We start from the raw sequence: 13,327 nt of genomic DNA, 5'->3' as shown, positions 1-13,327 counted from the left end.
AGGAATTATGCTGGTAGCCTCCTGGCACTGCCTCCCTAACGCTGAGATGTCAGTGGGGAATGTGTGAGGCTATGGTGACCACCAATCCCAACACAACCAGACAAAGTAGTCTTGTTCTTTATCTGTATATAGTTCTAGATACAGGCCCGTTTAAGGTATAAATTGAATCAGAAGATGGAGGAAGATACTCCAAACAGATAAGGTTATTAAGTTTCATTGGGATCTCCTGCGGCCAGGACTCAGGACAGGCGAGACAGGGAAGAAAATCAAAGCGTAAGGCAACAGTATCCTATCAGGGCAGTTACTGGATCCAGGATGAGAAGATGTTGGAAGATAAAATATTAGGAACATACAAAAAGCCATTGTCAAATCAACATCAAAATGCATACTTTGGATTTTAAAAGCATTTTGCTTGTTTGCTTTATTTTCATGACTGTTCTGTTTCTGACTCAGCGTTTGTGTAGATTTCTGTTGAGATTTCACAGCCAAACAGCACGACTTCTGTGGAAGCAGCACAGAATACAGAATCGGGGTCACTGCCCGGCACTCACTGTCTCTGTGGTCTTGCGAAAGGTGCTGTAACCTTTCCTCTTACTTACAAAATAGGCTTTTTCACAATGCATAGCTTATCTGGTTGTTATAAAGATTACACAATGTAGATGGTGAACACTTTATGAGATATAAAATAAATAACCACCAGTGTTACAGTAATAATGTAACAGCTAGTGTTAGGCAGATTTACATGGCTTTAAAATTAGGGTGAAATGTGAGGTTCCTGCAGCCGCTTTACCTATTCTAGTTCGTTAGTCTTTTTGCAAAAATAACCCTTACTCTTTAGGATCTCTGGGTTTGGGTTTGGTTCTGCTTGAGCCCTTTTAAGCTCCTGCTGACTAAAGGCTGCTGGTCAGCATCACAGACCTGCAAATTTATACAGAAGTCAGTATCCGGGCCTGGGCAGAGAGCCAGCATAAAAAAGATGAGTCCTAAAGATGAAGTTTTGGAATCTAGGTGAGGTTCGATGGGGTGAGGTCTGGAGCTGACGACCAAGAAAGAGTTCTTGAGACGTCTTTGGTGCAAAATGGTGGTTTTATTAAAGCATGGGGACAGAACCCCTGGGCAGAAAGAGCTGCTCTGAGTTTGTGAGGTGTGGCTGATTGTATACTTGGGAGCTGGGGAGGTGAAGACCAAGGGTGTCCAGAGGGACTGTCATATGCTAAAGAAGACCCTCAGGATAATGGAGACCTGGTTATTGTCAAGCCAAGCTGTTTTTCTCTCTAAGAGGCACTAACATGAAGACAGTGGGGAGTTTCCTGGAGGAGTGTTACATTTCTCCTATCACACGTCCTTGTCAATGGGCTGCAGGTTTAAAAGAAATTCAGTTTTATTTACATTTCCTTCTGCCTGAGCCTCCTTCAATTTCATGGAGGGGAGGGTGATGTTAGGGCTCCAGGAAACTGAGTTATGGGTCTTTGGAAGTTAGGCTATTGATAAAGCTTTTTCCTTGTAAACCACTAGGACATTTGCAAACTGAGGGAGACTCCTGTCCTGCAGGACTGTGATCTCTATCAGTTAACCATTTGTTTTCCCTTTAGGGCAGCGAGGAGTGCCTGAGGAATGGCATACAAATCACATTGAGGGGGCGGGGTGTAGGGTGCTAGCTTCTGCTTTGTCCTCAGCTTGCCTTCTGCTCCCTCATCACTAAGATCTGAGATGCTGTCTGGGAGTGGACAGCAAACACTGGACCCAAAGGCCAAGCAGTGGGCAGTTCTCTGGGTATGTCAAAACCTATTTGCTGTGTAGCCAAAGGTGGAGACATGCTTCCACATCTAGTTAGTCAAGATTAAAGACAACAATAAAACAAAAGACAAAAACAAAAGGCCCTGACCACATTTTCCCCCTTTCACTTGATGGACTAATGTTTGCTTTTCAGCATCTTACTGCTATCAAAGTCATGTAGTCTTTTCTTAAACATGGATGATTTATTTTTTTCATTATTAGCATGGGATTAATTTTTTGCTCTGCTTTATGGTAAGTTATCAGTCTTTTCCCAAAGCGAGAGTTTTCCCATGACTAGTATTCACAATCCCGTTTTATTGTTTTTATTCAATGATAAAATCAAAGCTTACTTGGTCTTTCAACAAGCAACTCTGTTTTATATACACCTACATTATCTTTCAGTTATATATCTATTTACTTTTCTGTCTTTATGCAAAAGAGTAAATAAAGAGGCATGCTTTCCTGAGTCACTGAGCATTATTTTTCTTCTTTTTCTCTAATTGAGGTATAATTGACAAAAATGTATTGTTCCTCTTAAATCCCAGAAAATAAGTTGTCAACTGTGTTCCCATGTCCACCCTCTCATTTTATCTTCAGATATTCTTTTCACCTGGTCTCAGCAGACATGCTCAGAAGAGGTTGAGGGAAGACCAAGGAGTAGATGGAAGCCATTGCTCTATGCCTTTTGAAATTTTTGCGGATTTTCTAGTCCATATGGAGTAGTTTATAAAGTAAAACTCTTTTTTTTTTTTAAAAAGATTTTATTTATTTATTTGAGAGAGAGAGAATGAGAGAGAGCACATGAGAGGGGGGAGGGTCAGAGGGAGAAGCAGACTCCCTGCCGAGCAGGGAACCCGATGCGAGACTCGATCCTGGGACTCCAGGATCATGACCTGAGCCGAAGGCAGTCGCTCAACCAACTGAGCCACCCAGGCGCCCTATAAAGTAAAACTCTTAAAACAAAAATAAAACTCTGTTTCACCAGCACCAGAAAGAATGTTTAAGAAGCTGGTGCCATATTCCACTATTACTGAGTTTTCAATTACTTTAAAATGCATCTTTGCTTCTGGTACTAATTTAGTCATAGCTCTCCAGTTGGGTCTTGTTCTCATCTGATGGGGTATATTTTCTAAAGGCGCTCATTACTAAATTGGAAGGTACAGGACAAAAGTTAGTGTAAACGTTTTTCAATTCCACCTTAGAATCTTGTCATCATTTTATCAAAGTCTGCTCCCTTGTTATTATGTAACGAATATGTTTTTATGGGAACTGACAGTTTTCACTGAATTGTCAACATGATTTAATCCTAATAGGATTTACTTAAACATTTCCCAAAGAGAAAATGTATTCTCCATAATTTCCAAAGAAGAAAAGAGGTGGAAATAGAGCAAAAGTGAAAGCATAGTTTAGTTGTAAATCCTTATTGACTCATTCAGCATACTTGTTCATTAGCAGTTCCTCAAATTACAGTAGCAACAATACTGATATATGCAAAGTACACATGTGGCAATTACCCAGTTTATTTGATCTTGCAGGTTTGGCCAGGCTAAATGATACTGGGCTTTCTGAATGTGTTTGGTTTGTGGCTTTTCTAGACAGGTAGTCCAAAACAATTAAACTAGCAAATAAGTGGCCCAAAGCTAAAATTTTAATTATTTAAAACTAAAAAAATTTTGCCACAAAGGAGATCTAGATATGTATATAGATATATATCTATATCTCCAAAATTTCCAAGTCCAAGATTCAGGTTTATTTTGCTATCATTTGAATCAGTTCCCTAAAAACAGGTTAATGAAAAGAGACAGGGCTCATTATATATCTTATAGAGGCTCATCTGATGTAGAAGATTTTATTTCTGTAATAACCAATAATATTACTTTTTTTCCAAGTGTGTATTTGGTAAGTTATGGAAAGCATAACACAAGTATTATCTCCTATAATCCTCTTAAAAGCAAGACAAGCACAGATGAGGGAAGCAAACTACTCACCAGCTGTGGGACTCCTGGGTAAATCATTTCACCTCTCCGTGACTTCATATCCTTGTCCATAAAATTGAAATGATGATAATATATAGTACATAACTCATAGGGCTGCTGTAAGAATAAAATGCCATAATTAATATGAAATACTTAAGAGACCTAACACCTAGTAAGCCCTTTATAAATGCTCCTATTGAAATGATATGATTGCTCTTATTACCATATTTTGTGGACGAATACAATAAGCCCTAGTTTAAAGAAGGTTTTCATTAGCACACAGGTAATGGATTGTGGAGCTGGGATCTGAACACGGGTGTATCTGATTTTAAAGCCACAGTTATTTATTGCTCTAGTCTCCCTCTATGCTACTGAACTGTTTGCTACTGAAAGTTCAAATACAGTTTTTCAGAAAGCGTCTTTCTTAGAATTACCATTTGTTCGAATGTGAAATAAAAAATGTTTATTGAAAATATTGTTCTAGTCAATCAATACATCTTACTGTCTCACTCAGAATCAAAGGCTTATGCTAATTTGGGGGACATACTGTTTTAATACTTCACCACTTATGTAATAAATAATTGAAGAATATATATTTTTAAATCATTGAAGAAAGCTTATGTGTTAAAATTTATAAATATTTGAAAATCAGTTTTTAACTACTCTTTATTCATAGTGTAGGTGAGTGTGATTTTCAGTATTATATACCTCATTTTTTTTCCTTCAGATGTACAGAAATCAGAAAAAAAAGTGTCTTTTTTAAAAATAAAGGTTCGGCCTCAGGGAATCACTAAGTTTTGCCTTATCTCATTCTATTACTTAAATCCTGCATATGTGCTTCACTTCTCTGCATGTTAATGGTGACCTTGAAAGCTGAGAAATTCTTTGAAATACTTTCTGAATATCCAGTCTCTCCTGCACACGGCTCCCATCCCGTCCCCAAATGCCTGAAACATACTCTGGGACCACTGCTTTTATCAAACTCTCACCTCGACTGCCTCTAATCTTTGTCTCAAAAACACAGTTTTTTGGTGACTGCCTATTTTTATTTTATTTAAATTTAGACACTATAAATTTTTATAAAGTCCCATAAAAATAGGCATTAGCTTCCTTAGATATCTTTCAACATCCCACAGGAATGAAATAAAAAGCAAATAGAATTTTAAAAGCATAGTGTTTTTAACAAAAAGAAAAAAAAATTAGGGCAAACTGATGTGTTCAGGGCCACTGTCAGAAATTCAAATGCCATTTTAAAGTTAGAAGTTAAAGAGCCTGAAGTTAAAAAAATCATGTGGAAGAATGTTAAAAAATAGGCATTTAATGAACTTTCTAGTCTAAGAAAGAATATTTTGAGTAGGATTATATATGATAAAAAGAAAGTTTTGAAGTATAATACCAGACTAGAAAAATAAAATGAGCTACTTGGCTATCTCTCACTCTGTAGTTCTTTCTCTTTTTCTCTGAAAGTCTCTCTGTCTTTCTTTCTGTCCAGCAAGTCAAACAATTCCTATAGCAATCAGCCCCAAATGGCAGGACTTGATTAATAATCCACTGCTTCCCTAATTCTTGTCTTTGCTTCCAATGTAGGACCAACCAGAGAAAGCCAGATATGCAGCCCTCACCCATCACATAGTGGCCCAGGTTCTAGTTTTCCTACCTACAGCTTCCCCATGACAACAGCCTCCAAACAGGTAACCTGCAGGCTTCTCTTTTCTCTATTCAAGCCTTCCCACTCTTCAGCTTCCCTTTGAGTCTACCAAATGCAAGTGGCGGTGGCTGGCTATGGCAAGACTTTCCTTTTTCTTATTTGGACTCTCTGCACGTATTTCCTTCACTTTGCGACCTCCCTCTCCCTGAGGCAGTACAGGTGAGCTGGGATATGTGCCCATATATATCTCACCACAATCAAGATAATGTATACATTCATCATCCCTGAAAGTTTCATCATTCCCTTTTATCAACTCCCGCCTGAATAGTCCTGCCTACCCAAACCCTTGACAACAGATACCTTCCTTTTGTCTTTATATATTTGTGTGCATTTTGTAGAAATTTATATAAATAGGGGCGCCTGGGTGGCTCAGTCATTAAGCATCTGCCTTCGGCTCAGGTCATGATCCCGGGGTCCTGGGATTGAGTCCCACATCTGGCTCCCTGCTCAGCAGGGTGTCTCCTTCTCCCTCTACCCCTCCCCTCTATTTGTGCTCTTGCTCTCTCTCATGCTCTCTCAAATAAATAAAAAATAAAATCTTTTTAAAAATAAAATCATAGGAGCGCCTGGGTGGCTCAGTTGGTTAAGCAACTGCCTTCAGCTCAGTTTTCATGTGCTTATTTACAATCAGCATATCTTCTTTGTTGAAGTGATTCCACTTAATTTCATGTGAAGCCTTATTAACTATACCTCATTAAAAGATAATCAACTTTTTTTTTTTTAAGATTTTATTTATTTAGGGGCCCCTGGGTGGTTCAGTCGTTAAGCGTCTGCCTTCAGCTGAGGTCATGATCCCAGGATCCTGGGATCGAGCCCCGCATCGGGCTCCCTGCTCGGCGGGAAGCCTGCTTCTCCCTCTCCCACTCCCCCTGCTTGTGTTCCCTCCCTCGCTGTGTCTCTCTCTGTCAAATAAATAAATAAAATCTTTAAAAAAATTATTTATTTATTTGAGAGAGAGAGAGAGAGAAAGCACAGAGGGAGAGTGTGAAGGAGAAGCAGGCTTCCCGCTGAGCAGAGAGCCAGATGCAGGACTCAATCCCAGGATGCTGGGATCATGACCTGAGCCCAAGGCAGATGCTTAACCAACTGAACCATCCAGGTGCCCTGACAATCAACTCTTTAAAGAAGAACAACACATTTTGGGACTTCTAGGATATGGAAATAAAAGGTATGACAATAACACCAAGACTGGGAGGGAAAAAAATATGGTGAGTAGACAAAAAACAAGTACAGGCAGAACTAAAAGTTCCTATTCTTCAGTCTCATACCCAAAGGGCAAGGTGATGTTGTCGAAATATTACTTTCATGCAATAATGGTAGATGTGGCCAAAGGGAAAGTCAGAACAAATTTAGAACAAATCTGGGTCATCATCTTTGAGTGGTTCCTGTATCACCCACTCCCTAACTTGAAGAAAGTCCAGGTCTTTTACCCCACACATAGGGATAACATTACCTAAGCTAGCTGATTTATCTGAGGAAAAATTGCTCTCAGGAAAATATGGGATTTTGAGTCAAACACTGGTCTAAATAAAATACAATAAACTGAAAAACTGTACTACATGAAGCAATATTAATAAACAAGCCAAAGTAAGATTTACAACACTCTCAAAGGTATGAGATAAATTTCAATAATATAGAGCAGGGACAAACAGAAACAACTGTTTTGCTAACAATTGTTTACAGAAGGACTAATTGGAAATATTAAACATAAAAACAGTTTAAATAAAGAACTTGGGAATGAGATTTATAACAACTGACACAGGTAAACTACAAATTAATGAGTTCAAATACTAGGTCATATAATTACTTCAAAAGGCATCAAGAAGAAATAAAGAAAAAGTTCATAATTCAAGTGATTTGGAGAATATAAATAGAATTACAAATATCTGTATATTATGAATGCCAGAAAGGGAAAACAAAGAAAGATAGGGAATGTTTAAAGAAAAAAGTCCTGGGCACCTCGGTGGCTCAGCTGGTCTGCCTTCACCTCAGGTCATGATCCCCGGGTCCCGGGATCAAGTCCCGCATCAGGCTCCCTGCTCAGCGGAGAGCCTGCTTCTCATTCTTCCTCTACTGCTCCCCCTGCTTGTGCTCTCTCACTCTCTCTGTCAAAAAAATAAATAAAATCTCAAAAAAAAAAAAAAAGATAAAAGTCCTTCAAGCAGAAGGAAATCCACATCAGAAAGTAACATGAGTCCTCCTGATACAAGTAAGAGAAATGGAAATGGAAACAATGTAGGTAAATAAGTATTTTAGTTCCTGCTACGAATTAAAAAAAAAAAAAAACGTTAACTGGAAAATACTCAATTTATTGCAAGTCAAAAAATCTTAGATTGAACAGAGTTGTTGTATACCAACCAAAATTTGACAAAAGAAAAAAAAAAGTATACTGCTTTTCTACCTTGCCTGGTGATGACAGCTAGGCCAAATGTCATTCTGCAGTGAGTGAATTAACTACTTGCAACTTTATTTCTACCTAATGCAACTGAAATCTTCCTTTAGGTCTTTCTTCCTGCCATGAAGGTAGATATTATGATTGAAGCTCCAGATCATCTTCCTATACAGTGAGGGGAGGTTGTGGCATGGCTCAGCCTCAGCAAAAGAGCAAGAGTTGACCTCAAGACTTTGTGTGGGTAATTACAACACTGGTCCTCAGCAGGAAAGATGCATGCATTTTTGTTGTTGTTGTTGTTATTGTGAATTCATTATCTTTATATCAAAACACTTTTATTTTGTCTGTGCCCTGCTATTTCAGACATTCGTCGACAGCTTTATGCACTTTTCTGGTTTTTCCCTAATTTTTCCTTCCCCTCCTCTTCTTTAAACCCTTTCCCTTCTTTAATCCCTTTCCCACTTATCTCTGTTATCTCACCATAGGCCTCCATAATTTTCTTTAGCCCTAGACCTCCTTTACCTCCTTTGCCTCCTTCCAGTTCTACTCCCCTATAAAGGGTCATCATGGACTCAGGGGAAACCCACCAACAGGGGTAAGCTCTCGCTAGGGAAAGGGATGATGCACTGGGGAAAGGTACTGCAATTCAGGACCATCCCAAAGATCAGAAGAGCTTCTGGAATGGTGGCTTTGCAAGTGCTCCCTCAAAAGAGTTAAAGATAAAAAGAAAGTACTGAAATCTCAGCAGATAAACTACATTAGAGGTGACAGGCAGGAGAGGATCCTTGACAGCAGGGCGGGCATCTATGGAAGCAGTAGAACTAACTTAGCAGCTAATAATTTATATTAGAATGTTAATGAATGTATAACAATTTTATGCTTAAAAATTTATATTTTTCTTGATGGATTATATATTTTATTTAAAATACAAAAATGTAGTTTCTACCCTTCTAAAATTAATTTTGAAGAATTTATTTTTAACACCATATTAGAATGAATGTCAGAACTGTCTTAAGACCTAGATTTTAAAAAAATACCAGCATTCTGTTTATTTTCTCCTGTTTTCCCACAATCTTCTTGTATGAGAAAAGTAAAGCCTTATATGTTTGTCACTGTTAGTCTTTCTCTTATTTGCAAGCAAATGAACACATTTCTAATAAAGTCAAATTATATTTCTCTTTAAGTATATACATTGTATATAAATTAAACAGAAATGGTCAATTATGGTATATATAAAATAACAATGTGTATCTATCAAGGAGTATTTCAATTTTTCTTTCCTGCTTGATAGATCATATTAGTTGTGTAAATGAAATAAAAATTAAAAAGCACATGTGAAAAAAAGCAAAGAGAACCAGGACCAGTTTGTAATTAGGATCCTTCAAAGAACTATTATTAGATAATTTCAAAAAGATGACATGGAGAATGAAAGGGTTTTGGGTTCTTTCTCCTTCTTTCAACAAGACTATTTCCATTTTCCTCACATTTCCAACTCCCCACAGTCCACCACCATCTCATACCTCCTCATCCTCATTACTTTTCTTGACTTACTTCCAAAGAAAATAGAAGCCCGTAGCTAGATACTCGAGTACTTCAAGTAAAGTTACCATTCAATGATTCCCACCTCCCTCTTTTTTTTTTTTTTAAGATTTTATTTATTTATCTGAGAGAGAGAGAGAGCACAAGCAGGAGGGAGGGGCAGAAGGAGAGGGAGAAGCAGACTCCCAGCTGAGCAGGGAGCCCCATGTGGGGCTCAATCCCAGGACCCTGGTATCATGACCTGAGCTGAAGGTAGACGCTTAACCGAATGAAACATGCAGGCGCCCCTGAACACATCCTCTTTAAAAATATACATTCCTTTATTTGAGAGAGAGAGAGCGCATAAGAACAGGGGTGAGGAGCAGAGGGAGAGGGAGAGAAGCGCTGAGTGCAGAGCCTGAGGGAGGGGGAAGGGGTTCAATCTCACAGTCCTGAGATCTTGATCCTGAGATCGTGACCTGAGCTGAAAACCAAGAGGCAGCCACTTAACTGACTGAGCCACCCAGACACGCCTAGCATCTGACTGGATCTCAACTCAGGTCTTGGTCTCAGGGTCAGGAGTTCAAGCTCCACAAGGCCCATATTCAAACCCAGCATGGAGCCTATTTAAAACAAAAACAAACAAAAAGAAAAACAAAACCCAAAAAACAAAAGAAGTCATCTCATATACAGCACGGCTGAAACAGAAATCTCTCCCTCTTCAGTTTCTCCCCTTGCCAATTTTTATTTTGTTTTTGTCATTTTTACTATCTGTTTCAAATCCAGACAGATGCTAGGCTTCCTTAATATAATCAATCTTTCTTCCATCACTTGCCAACATCCAACTAATCAGTAAGTCCTGTACATTTTTTACCTCCTGAATAGTCAGGAATCCAACCAATTTCTTGAAAAAAATTCTATATATTTATTATTACCTAAAGCATCATGCCTTAAACTATGACCTGGACACATAAATGATATTTTTCTATGCACTTTTTCCATTCTTATTTCCAGAATTCGTGAATAAAACCAGAATCACAATGATGACTTTAATTCTCAACTATGAGTATGCCTCTATAAATTAAAACACTCAGTTTAATATACAGTATGCATAAAACACCAAAACCCTTAAGATGACATGCAATTCCTCACTAATCTGGCCTTTGCTTATATCTCGTCCTTCCCTTGATATCATACTTCTGCTTGTTCACCACATTTCTTTTTTTTCCTGGAACAGACCACCTTCCTTCCTGAAATTAGGTCTTTACATATGATCTTCTTCCTGGCTAGAACAATCATTTCTTTCTTTCAACTTATTTAAAATCTTATTTTTCAGATAACTTCAACTCTTTCACGTTCTTTGTGATGCCTTCTCTGTTGTTGTCTGTGGGGTAAACCAGCTGTCACTTGAATATTTCATAACTCTCACACTTTTCCCTATTTAGCAGTTTTCACATTTAAAGTATGTGTTTAATTAATTTCTCTCTTCCCAATCTATGATGGTAAAGATTACGTATGTTTTTGAATCCCCAGTGTCTAGAGATGTATCAAATACATAGTTAAATGGCCAATAGATATTTAGTGAACTAAATAAAATGAGATGAGTTAATGAATGACTCAATCATTCAATCAACCAACACTACATTGGACAGATAATACTTGTGACATAGTATGAAATTCTTGTTTCCAATATAATAAAATTAAGGCATACATAAATATTTTTTAGATACTGAATAGTTTTCCACTCGAGATAGAGAAAAAAATACAGGCAGGTTGTTTCTGGAAAAGAAACGTTCAGTCATTGAATAGACATTTATAAGCCATCTTCTGCATTTCAGTCATTTTGCTAGATGCTGAAGATACAAAATCCAAAGTACACTGTCATTTCTCTCAATAGATTAAGGAAAAAACATGAAACATAAATGTCGCTTCAGTAACAGGGGTGAAAAGTAGCGGATTCTAAAGAGATTACAATAGGGAAAATGCAATTATTTCTATGCTCAGTTAATATTGTCTTTGTAAGATAGATAATAATTTTGAAATATTTCTTTATCTGCTGGTCCTATAATTGCTACCTTTTTGTGTCTAAGATCTCTGAAAACAGTATGCATTTAAAACATATTTTGGCTGTTATCTAGCCATAAGTTTACCCAGTGATAAAACACACATGATAATACCTATTTTCCATCTTATCTCACAAGGCTAGAATGAGGTAATAATGTGAACATATTCTGGAAACAAATATAAACTACTATATTAATGTAAAATATTATAATTTTCTTGATTCAGCTAAAATTGATATAAAATATTTTGGAAACAAACATAAATTTTGCAACAAATGACTTCATCATTCCTACCTTGTTTAATCTCCAGGGCAGTGTCACAGGATGGACATTGAAGACATTTTCATATAGTTGTAGACACTCTCATTTGAATTAAAAGTTAATTTTCAAGGCAAAATTTCTAAATATAATGCAAAATGTATGTTGGTACTACCTCTGTAAAGACCAGAGAGCTGAACTATTTGTATATTAAGACACTCTTCATAATGTTTTTCTCATGAACTTATATGCAACCAGAATGAAATAATGTCAAACATCTGTGTCCTGAATCATGATACGGAATTATCATCTATGTATTACACAATGCTGGTGAATTACATGGACTATGAATTACATCTTCAATAAAGCTGCTATAAAAATATTAGCATTTATGCCAAATAGTGAAATAATGGAATAAATTCTGAGGTGCTACATTGGATTAAAAAAATATATTTTTCATGGTATGAATAAAAGGGAAGTTTCTTCAAACTTAGAAGAAAATGTATGATAAAAGTAAAATAACATTTTTTTTTAAAGATTTTATTTATTTATTTGAGACAGAATGAGAGAGAGAGAGAGCACATGAAAGGGGGGAGGGTCAGAGGGAGAAGCAGGCTCCCTGCCGAGCAGGGAGCCCGATGCGAGACTCGATCCAGGGACTCCAGGATCATGACCTGAGCCGAAGGCAGTCGCTCAACCAACTGAGCCACCCAGGTGCCCCTAAAATAACATTTAATAGAATCAAAATTGAATGTATTATATGGAAGTTTATAACTATTAAAATATGTTTGCTTTTCTTTAAGCTCTGTGTTATCTTGGAAAAAATTACTGACTGCAAAAGTGGATGGGCATGTACCCAGCAAAAGAAGTTCTAGATCATCTATTTTGATTAAATATGGCAACAGAAAAAAAAAAATGGATGACCACATGTCATGGTTTTTGATATCGGAATGATGCATTGATCTTATACTATGAAAGGTTGAAGGAGAGAAACTTCTTTGGATGGCCATATTTCTGAGACTGACAGTTATCTTTATCATACTGTTATCTAAATCATAGGTTAGCCAGTAGAATTGCTAAATTAAAACATTATAGCAATAAATATGTGATAAAAAATATTTCCCTCTATTCAAGGTAACATCTGAGTAAGTGCAATGGAAATAAAAATGGTGTTTATAGAAACACTAATAGTTGGCAGATGCTTTTGCTTATTATTCCAGATACATATATAATTAGTTTGGCCTACATCTGGTAACCATTAATTTCTAGGCTAGAATCCAGTACTTCAGTATGTAGATACCTTCATATGAAGATTAAGCTAAAATTTAGTCCACAATAAAAGTTCTATCACAAAAACCAGTGAATGCACTTGAAAAAATACATTGTTAATTTAGTGTTATAACTTTAATCATAATACATTTCCTTTTCCTGGCTATAAAGATGATATAATCAGAGTTGTTTTTTTTTTTTTTTAAAGATTATTTGAGAGGGTGCCTGGGTGGCTCAGTTGGTTGGGCGACTGCCTTCGGCTCAGGTCATGATCCTGGAGTCCCGGGATTGAGTCCCACGCCGGGCTCCCTGCTCAGCAGGGAGTCTGCTTCTCTCTCTGACCCTCCCCCCTCTCATGCTCCCTATC

At 37.2% G+C, this 13,327-nt stretch overlaps 1 long non-coding RNA gene across 1 annotated transcript in view; it reads right to left on the bottom strand.

The window, feature by feature from the left end:
- LOC123860799 (uncharacterized) overlaps positions 1–13,327 on the bottom strand; it is a 408,437-nt gene that overhangs the window by 80,066 nt on the left and 315,044 nt on the right. Inside the window, exon 8 of the long non-coding RNA XR_006794868.3 lies at positions 3,765–3,869. This is a non-coding gene — a long non-coding RNA (uncharacterized LOC123860799). The remainder of the gene's footprint in view (positions 1–3,764; positions 3,870–13,327) is intronic.

The sequence above is a fragment of the Mirounga angustirostris genome, unplaced genomic scaffold (assembly GCF_029215605.1).
Source record: "Mirounga angustirostris isolate CCGP_5_RB_7025 unplaced genomic scaffold, mMirAng1.0.hap1 SCAF_7, whole genome shotgun sequence".
Classification (NCBI taxonomy): domain Eukaryota; kingdom Metazoa; phylum Chordata; class Mammalia; order Carnivora; family Phocidae; genus Mirounga; species Mirounga angustirostris.
The sequence above is the reverse complement of the archived record's forward strand: the minus strand, read 5'-3'. Positions and strand labels throughout refer to the sequence as shown.